General features: G+C 41.0%; 1 non-coding gene and 1 pseudogene across 1 annotated transcript; both read left to right on the plus strand.

Moving 5' to 3' along the window:
* The first annotated feature begins 202 nt into the window (after positions 1–202).
* On the plus strand, positions 203–1,015 carry LOC101589609 (annotated as a pseudogene).
* Positions 1,016–3,707: 2,692 nt separating this feature from the next.
* On the plus strand, positions 3,708–3,871 carry LOC111812885. The gene has a single exon (XR_002818257.1). It is a non-coding gene; the product is annotated as a U1 spliceosomal RNA (small nuclear RNA).
* The last annotated feature ends 4,733 nt before the right edge of the window (positions 3,872–8,604 follow it).

An 8,604-nucleotide genomic window follows, 5' to 3' on the forward strand; every position in this document is an offset into this window, starting at 1 on the left:
AAAAGCATCTACAAAGGTGCATGTTTAGAATCTCAGCACTCGGAGGGTGAGGCAGGAGGATCACTGTGAGTTTGAAAACAGCCTGTACTACATAGTGAGTTCAAGTCTAGGTTGAACTGCATAGCAAAACCCCATCTCAAGAAGAAAAAACAATCAGAATGTTGGTATCAAGAGATACTGCAGGCAGTTCCGCCGTGGCCCCATGGAGGCGAGTCGTGCGCCGGTCGGGTCTCCCCGGGAGCCGGAGGGCCGCTCACGGCCCCGGAACAAGTATTTGGTGCTGTTACCTACCTACAACGAGCGTGAGAACCTGCCTCTCATCGTGTGGCTGCTGGTGAAAAGCTTCTCCGAGAGTGGATTCAACTATGAAATTATAATCATAGATGATGGAAGCCCAGATGGAACAAGGGATGTAGCTGAACAGTTGGAAAAGATCTACGGATCAGACAAAATTCTTCTAAGACCACAGGAGAAAAAGTTGGGACTCGGAACTGCATATATCCACGGAATGAAGCACGCCACAGGAAACTACATAATTATCATGGATGCTGACCTCTCCCACCATCCAAAATTTATTCCTGAATTCATTAGAAAGCAAAGGGAAGGTAATTTTGATATTGTCTCTGGAACTCGCTACAAAGGAAATGGAGGTGTGTATGGTTGGGATTTGAAAAGAAAAATAATCAGCCGTGGGGCCAATTTTATAACTCAGATCTTGCTGAGACCAGGAGCATCTGATTTAACAGGAAGCTTCAGATTATATAAGAAAGAAGTTCTACAGAAGTTAATAGAAAGATGTGTCTCTCAAGGCTATGTCTTCCAGATGGAGATGATTGTTCGAGCGAGGCAACTGGACTACACTGTTGGTGAGGTTCCAATATCATTTGTGGATCACGTTTATGGTGAATCCAAGTTGGGAGGAAATGAAATTGTCTCTTTCTTGAAAGGATTATTGACTCTTTTGCTACTACATAAAAGAAAATTACTCATTTCTACTTATGTTCATTTCAATTGAAATATAAAAGGAGCCCTCTTACTGATTGTTGTAACATGTACTCTTAGAGCATAACCATAAGGTAAGGTAAATTTTATATGAATATGTTGTTTCGAGAAACTCCCATTTTTTACTTGAAACTAAATTTTAAAGTTACTTGCCTAATGTGCAGTGCTCTCAATTTTCATTTACATTTTGCTGTATTAAGACCTGTAAATAAATGCACATGGATTTTCATATTAAAAAAAAAAGAGAGAGAGATACTGCAGGGTACCTGCAGATACAGCAAGTCTTACAATGTGATTTTTAGATAGTTTCCCGCTTGGGGAAGATTCAGGATACTAAAGATAGTTGTGTTTTATTTATTTATTTTCTTGGAACCAGGGTTTGAACTCAGGCCCTTATGCTTGCCAGGGAAGGGATTATTCCACTGAGCCATCTCCCCAGCCCTCAGGATACTAAAGATAAAGCACCACACCACACTCCCCTTCTGGAGACTTACCTCTATTCCAGAATAATACTAAAGAATAAATCTCTCTCTCTCTCTCTCTCTCTCTCTCTCTCTCTCTCTCTCTCTCTCTCTCTCGGAGGATTCTACATTCCATACAAGATAGTTTCCTAATTCATCTCCTGTAACATACCCTATGAAGTGTCTGGGTACCTTCTGGTGTCCACTGTGTTCCCCTGTGTGCAGGGTATCAGGAACCAGCACAAGATTCTCTGGCCACTGTTGCTTCCACCACTATGATACTGTTCTTGTTTCTGACTCAGAGACTGCCCTTCTCTTTCAGATAGATAGATAGATAGATAGATAGATAGATAGATAGATAGATAGATAGATAGATAGACCAACACACCAACTGACAGACAGACAGACAGACAGACAGACAGACAGACAGACAGATGATATAAGCCTTTATTTTCATGTTAGGTTCTATTACCAGCTAGTCTTGATGTGTCTCAGTCCATTTTCTTTTGCTGTAAAAGAATACCTAAGACTAAGTAATTTATAAAGGAGAGCTGTCTATGTGGCTATAGGTCCTGGAGGCTGGAAGCATGCAGCACAATGCTGGCATCTGCTGGGGGTTCACTTGGGGCTTCATGCTGTCTCTCTGAGTAATGGAAACATGGCAACACAAGTGGATGCTTGTGGAAGGGAAAGCTAGCAGTACTGGGATCACTTTAGAGCAACTCACTTCATAAGGAAGACATAATCTCTCTAAATGACCTAATCACCTCCTGAAAGCCCCCCTTCCAGTACCACCACAGTGGCCATCAAACCTCAACATGAATGTCAGAGGGAGCAAGCCATACTCAAACACAGACCAGGACTAGCTAACTGGAAACTTCAGGGTGATTTAAAGTCTAACTCCTGCCATTGCCCCTACTTCCTTGCAAGATGTTATACAGAGGAACTAGGTCACCAGCCAGATGGGAATCCAGGTGTCAGACATCTTCAAGTTTGGTCAGCCCTCAGAAACTACCATTGTGGGTATGACCTCTAACTTTGGTCAGGTGGAACATGGTAGGGTCTCCTCCTAGCTTGCTGAATTAAGACAGCTGCCTGGATGTTTGCACTGGGCGAGTCAGAATTCTACTCCCTCCCCATGCTCAATCATAGGCAGAGGAACTGGAAAAGAGAAGAAATAGTGGAGTGAAAGGCAGAAGAAAGACACAGCCTGGCTGCCTTTTAGTTGAGTAGCTCTGTAAACCATCCTGGTCTCCAAGTAAAGACATGGTCCAAGGAGTTTTATAGATGCTGACTAATCATATTATTTTTTTTCCTCTTCCCCAGGGATAGGTAGAAGCCAGATACACTTTTTCCTGATATTCCCTGTGATAGGCATTTTTAAAATTTTGTCCTTCCATTCTACTTGGCTCCCAAATAGCTTCCTATTTGGAGAGAATTACAATAAGGAGGCTCCAATAATGAGTGTGGGCAAATAGTCCACTCCCTGGCTTCCTCCTTCCTAGCATTTGGGTGTGAGTCCTTTCCATCAGACGCTCTCACCTAAGACCTTGACTCCAGCATCACTTAGAGAAGCACATGGCAATTTAGGATCTGCCTAGGGGTGGTACAGGAAGCAGGAAGGACAGCATTCAGTGTCCACTGGGGGCTGTGCCAATGACAGAAACTATTGTATAATCACTACATTCTTCCTGTGCATTGATTTGGTCTCTATTTCTGGCTGCCTAATTTCCCATGGCTCCTGTCCATGTTCCAAAACTCATTCTTCAGCTTTTCAACCAATTTTGTGAGTTACTCAGTGTCCTTTTGCTAAAGTCCTCTTCTCTCTAGCTAGAGTTAGTTTCCATTGTTGTGGAATGTGGAAATTTAATTACCGTATTACATCTTTCATGAAGAAATTGCTATGATGACAAAAAGATGAAGAAGGGTATCCACCTCTGGTCCAGGAGAATCCACTCTCCAGATTTTTATCATAAACATCTCACAACTTTCTTTACATGCATACTTCCAACACACAGTAAGCAGTCATATGACACAAGGGTCATATGATACAAATATGGCCCTGTCCATCAAGCTCCAGTCCTGCCTGGGCAACTTAGAGAGTTTCTGTTTCAAATTTTAAAACAAACAAAGGAGCTGGGGATGATATTCAGCGCAAAGGCCCCGGGTTCAAAAACAGAGGTGCCAATGATCCTACCCTCTAACATTTTTGTTATAAATAGATTAACTATACAATAGCTTCCTATACTTACCTGGCAGGGGAGATACCATGATCATGAAGGTGGTTTTCCCAGGGCAAGGCTTATCCATTGCACTCCGGATGTGCTGACCCCTGCGATTTCCCCAAATGCGGGAAACTCGACTGCATAATTTGTGGTAGTGGGGGACTGCATTCGCGCTCTCCCCCACCCAAAAAAAAAAAAAAACCAATAGCTTCCTAGATGATAATTCTGATGCGGACTATCTTATTCCCCTACTTTAAGGGTTTTTCAAAAAAAATTTTTTTGAGACAGAGTCATTCTATGTTGCCAGGTTAGCTTCAAACTTACAGTGATAGTATCACAGGTATGCACTGCCATGTCTGACTTTTGCTTTTTATTATTCATTTTTATTTTTTAGACAGAATCCTCCCCTGTAGTCCAGGCCAGCCTTGAGCTTTCTATAGAGCCCAAGCTAGTTCTGCTGGTGTTCCTCCTGGACCAACCTCCTGAGTGCTGAGATTACAGGTGTGTGCCACCATGGCTGGCCCAGCTTTTACTTTTATTTCATTATGCAACACTTTTGTACATTTAACATATAATATGTAGATATAAAGTGTATGTAAGTTATTAGCATAAAAATAAAACACTGTGAACCCACACCTACCTTAAGAACATCCCCAGTGGGAATGATGAATGTGTAGTCTTCTTGGATGTCCTACCTCTGCCTCTCTTTGCACTTACTATTCTTTTTTAAAAAACAATTGTTGTTATGAGATAATTCATGAAAAAAAGGCCCCAAATGGAAAAAAAATACATCTCAGTGAATCATCACAAAGGGAAAGCCTACTTAACCACTATCCTCTACATAAACCACTATCCTCCTTAGGAAAGAAAACATTTCCATTAGTTTCAGGAATCTTCCACTACTCTCCCTGATTCCTGCTGTTTGCTCCTTCTTGATCATAAAATTCCCTCTCCATGAGAGGTATCCAAACTCCTGGCTTCTCTGATGATTGTTTGTGTATATTTCTTTTTTTTTTTTTTTTTTTTTTTTTTTTTTTTTTGCGGAACCGGGGATTGAACTCAGATCCTTGCGTTTGCCAGTCAAGCGCTTATCCTACTGAGCCATCTCCCCGGCCCTGTTTGTGTATATTTCTGACACTTGTGTGTGTATTCCTAAACAACAAAATTGCATTTACCTGACTTGGAGCATTAGATGAATGAATCATGTGAGTATTCTCCTGTGTCTTATTTCCTTCACTCAATATTATGCTTATGAGATTTATCCATACTGTCCACAGGAGGTACCATTTATTTGCACTACTGTAAAGTATCCCAGAATAGGAATATTTGCTTCTTCTGCAGTAGATAAATGTGATATATTCCAGGGTAGGGCAGTAATGAACAATTCTGCTTCAAACATCTGCTATATATACTTTATACAATCTGTAAGGACATCTGTCTGGCAATAGCATGATAGTTACAGGATATGTGTATCTGCAACTTCACTAAGTGACTAATTCCAAGCTGTTTTCCAATTTACCATTTCACCACCAGCAGTCTAAGAGTTTCTGCTGTGCTATACCCTGACAGTAGGTGTTATCTGTTTCATTTTAGCTGGAGGATGACTACTGGTATTTCACTGTGGTTATTATAATTTACATTTCCATGATTAATAATGAGATGGAATATATTTGCATATGCTCATTGGTCATATAGATTGGTCATATAGATGTCTTTCTCCTTTGGTAAAATTACTATTCAAGTCTTTTGCTTACTTTTTCAATGTGGTTGTCTCACTGATTTGAGCTTTTATATATTCTGAAGGCTAATATCTTATGTATTATATGTGTGATAAATACCTCTCCCCACTCTGTACTTTTTTCTTTTCTTGCTTGCTTTATGCTACCTTTTAATGAATAAAAATATGGTCAAATATATCAACCTTTTCACTTATGGTGTTCTGGTTTGTGTTTAGATGTCCCCCCAAAGCCTCCTGTGGTCATAGGTGAGGTCAGAGATGGGTAGATCTAGAGTGTGTGAAGCTGAGATTGATTCATGGACCAATGTGAGGCCAGAGGCCACTAGGATTAAGGATGTGAGAGGTACCCACCTGGAGTAGCCTGGGCAAAATAAAAGGGGCAGAAAGATCCTACTTGCTTGCTTGCTTTTCCTGTCTTCTGTTTGCTGGCTCTACTGTGAATTGGCTCACTATGAGATACCCCTCAGTACAGCTACTGCCTGGGAGCTAGCCAGTTAGGAACTAAAACTTCTACAAACTGAGATAAATAAAGCTTCTCTCCTTTAATTTTGAGTGTCAGGTATTTTGTCTCAGCAATAGGAAAAGTAACTAAGACATATAGCTAATAGTTTTGCTCTCCAGTTTTTAAAGCCTTTTCTACTTTTGAAGTCTGTCTTACTTTTTACTTATTGCTGGGACAAATACCCAACACTCAAAATGAAGGAAGGAAAGGTTTATTTAGCTCACAGTTTGTGAAGGTTTCAGTTTATACTCTGTTGGCCCCAAGGCAAAAGACAGCAGTTCGTGGCAGCAGAAAACAATGAAGAGCAGAGGAGGAGCAGCAGCTGCAGCATCCATCAAGCCTCTCTCTTCCTTCTGTGCTGACTGCGGCGAAGATCAGCACTCCTCTGAAGTGGTGGCGTGGCTGTGAAGATTAAGCTCCTCCAAAGACTGGAACTTCTTCAAGAAAGCAGGGCAGGGCCAGGCCACAGGAAGCCTTTCTCAACTCCTTTATATACACTTTTTGTGCTGAGTCACTCTGGGGTGGCCCACAGCCCTAGGGTGGTACCAATTGCGCCCCAGTGCCAGCCCAATAGCACCCCAGAGTGGAACCAATTGTGCCCCAGGTTGGGCCCTGCCCATCTGCTGGGCTAGGCCCCCACAGAACTGCTGGAGCCCATTCAGCCAACCTGACATAATATATCGACTACTACAAAATCATGATAGGCTCCTACTTTCCAAAAGCTTGAAATTTTGTCTTTCAAAAGAAGCAAGCTTGACAGAGAGCTCTATGTATGATGCCTGCCATGGTTTGAACGTGTACTCTGGTGTTCATATCGTGAAAACCCAATCCCCAAGGAAACACTGCAGAGAGATGAGGCTTTCTGAGGTGGTGAAGCCATCTGGGCTCTGCCTACATCAGTGGATAGTTGCCACTGTCTCAGGAGTGGTTTCATTATGCTGATAGTGGGTTCCTAAAGATTTGGAACCCTTACCCTTGCTTCCTCTTACATTTGCTTTCCTGCACTCCCACCTTCTACCACAGCAAGAATGCCTTATTGCAGTACTAGCTCCACAGACTTGGAGCCTCCAGAACTAAGACATAAATCTCCATTCTTTTTTTTTTTTAATTTTATTTATTTATTTGTGTGTATGTGGCCAGCTCAGCCCACCAGGGGGCAGGGCTGGCTGGCATGTGGTGCTGGGGGATTGAACCACGGTCCCTGTGCTTTGCTAAGCTTGTTCTAAGTAGGTGCTTTAGACCACTGAGCCATCTCACCAGCCCAAAAATGCAGAAGGTTTTTTTTTTTTTTTTTTTTTTTTTTTTGTGGCAGCTCCAGATTGCCTCCAGCGCTGGTCTGGATTGCCTTGAGTATGCGGGAATTGAACCACCGATCCCAGAGACTGCTTTGTTTAAGCAGGCCCTTAAACAACTGAGCTAGTGGGCGGGCCCCCATAATTCTCTACACAGAAGTAGAACATTAGAACAGAGGCCATGTCATTATTTATACATACCTAAAATGTTGTTTTCCGGAAAAATGGAAATTTTCATCAACAGGAAAGGTTTTTTACCTCTTGCAATACTTTCTGACTAATGTTAATATGGATATACTAGCTGCAGCAGTTCAAAAATGATGCCACAATAAAAAAAATAAGCTAAAATCAAGGAGAGGATTGATTTTTTTTCTCTTCCCTAGATTCTAGAGGCTCCCTTTCCTCCAAGTTCAACAGTGAGAAATGTGACTTTTTCTGTCCTTCTTCAATAGTCATGTGCCCCTCTGATTGACATTTTATACCACCTTCTTTCACTTTTGAAGACCCTTAGGATTACATTGGGCACTGGAATGATCTAGAATAATCTCCTTGTCTCAAGATCCTTGATTAATCACATCTGCAAATTCCTTTTTGCTAATTAAGATAATAGAGTCCAAGGTTCTCAGAAATAGAATGTAGATGTGTGTGGGGGGGGGGTGCATTATTCTGCCTACCACACAGTTTTTCTTTGGGGCAATATTTTCATAGTATATCTTGCATATCATTTTACCTTCAGGATTTTTGTATTATTTATTTTTTTTACGATCCTTCACACTTTATACAGTTATAGAAATAGAGAAAAAAAGTTGAAAATTCCAATTCCCACAGTTATTTCCAGCTACATTCATTTTAGTTAAGGCTCTAGGATTTTTTTTATTTTTTCATGTCATTTATTTTTTTATTTTTTAAGTAATTTTATTGAGGAGCAAATAGCAATGTGACAGTTTCAAAACCAATTAGTAGGATAGTTTCAATAATTAATACATTGTACATTATTGTCTTCTTAGTGGTTATTTATAGTACAAGATGCAGACATGATATCCTGTCCACAAACACTATTAGAACAACTCTTTCTATTCATTGAATTAAGAGATAGTAGGTGTAATAGCGAGGGTAAGCTTAATAGCCTAAGTTGTTTGATAATAACAATAAGCTTGTCTTCTGGATGGTTAACAACCTAAGTTTGCAGACCAAAATTAGAGAAAAAGGAGAGCTGCAAGGAAAGGCAACATTTTGGTCCCAGCCTTCTAAGGTCAGTTAAGACTCAGGACATATGAGAACTTGTACTGTAACGTCATGTAACTCGGTAGTGTCCCAAATTTTCTGATCAAGGAGATTATGGGGCCAAAGAGGAAAGTGATCAATGATGTAGAGTGTGCCTAAG

Source organism: Octodon degus, unplaced genomic scaffold (genome assembly GCF_000260255.1).
Source record: "Octodon degus isolate 3935 unplaced genomic scaffold, OctDeg1.0 scaffold00147, whole genome shotgun sequence".
NCBI lineage: Eukaryota > Metazoa > Chordata > Mammalia > Rodentia > Octodontidae > Octodon > Octodon degus.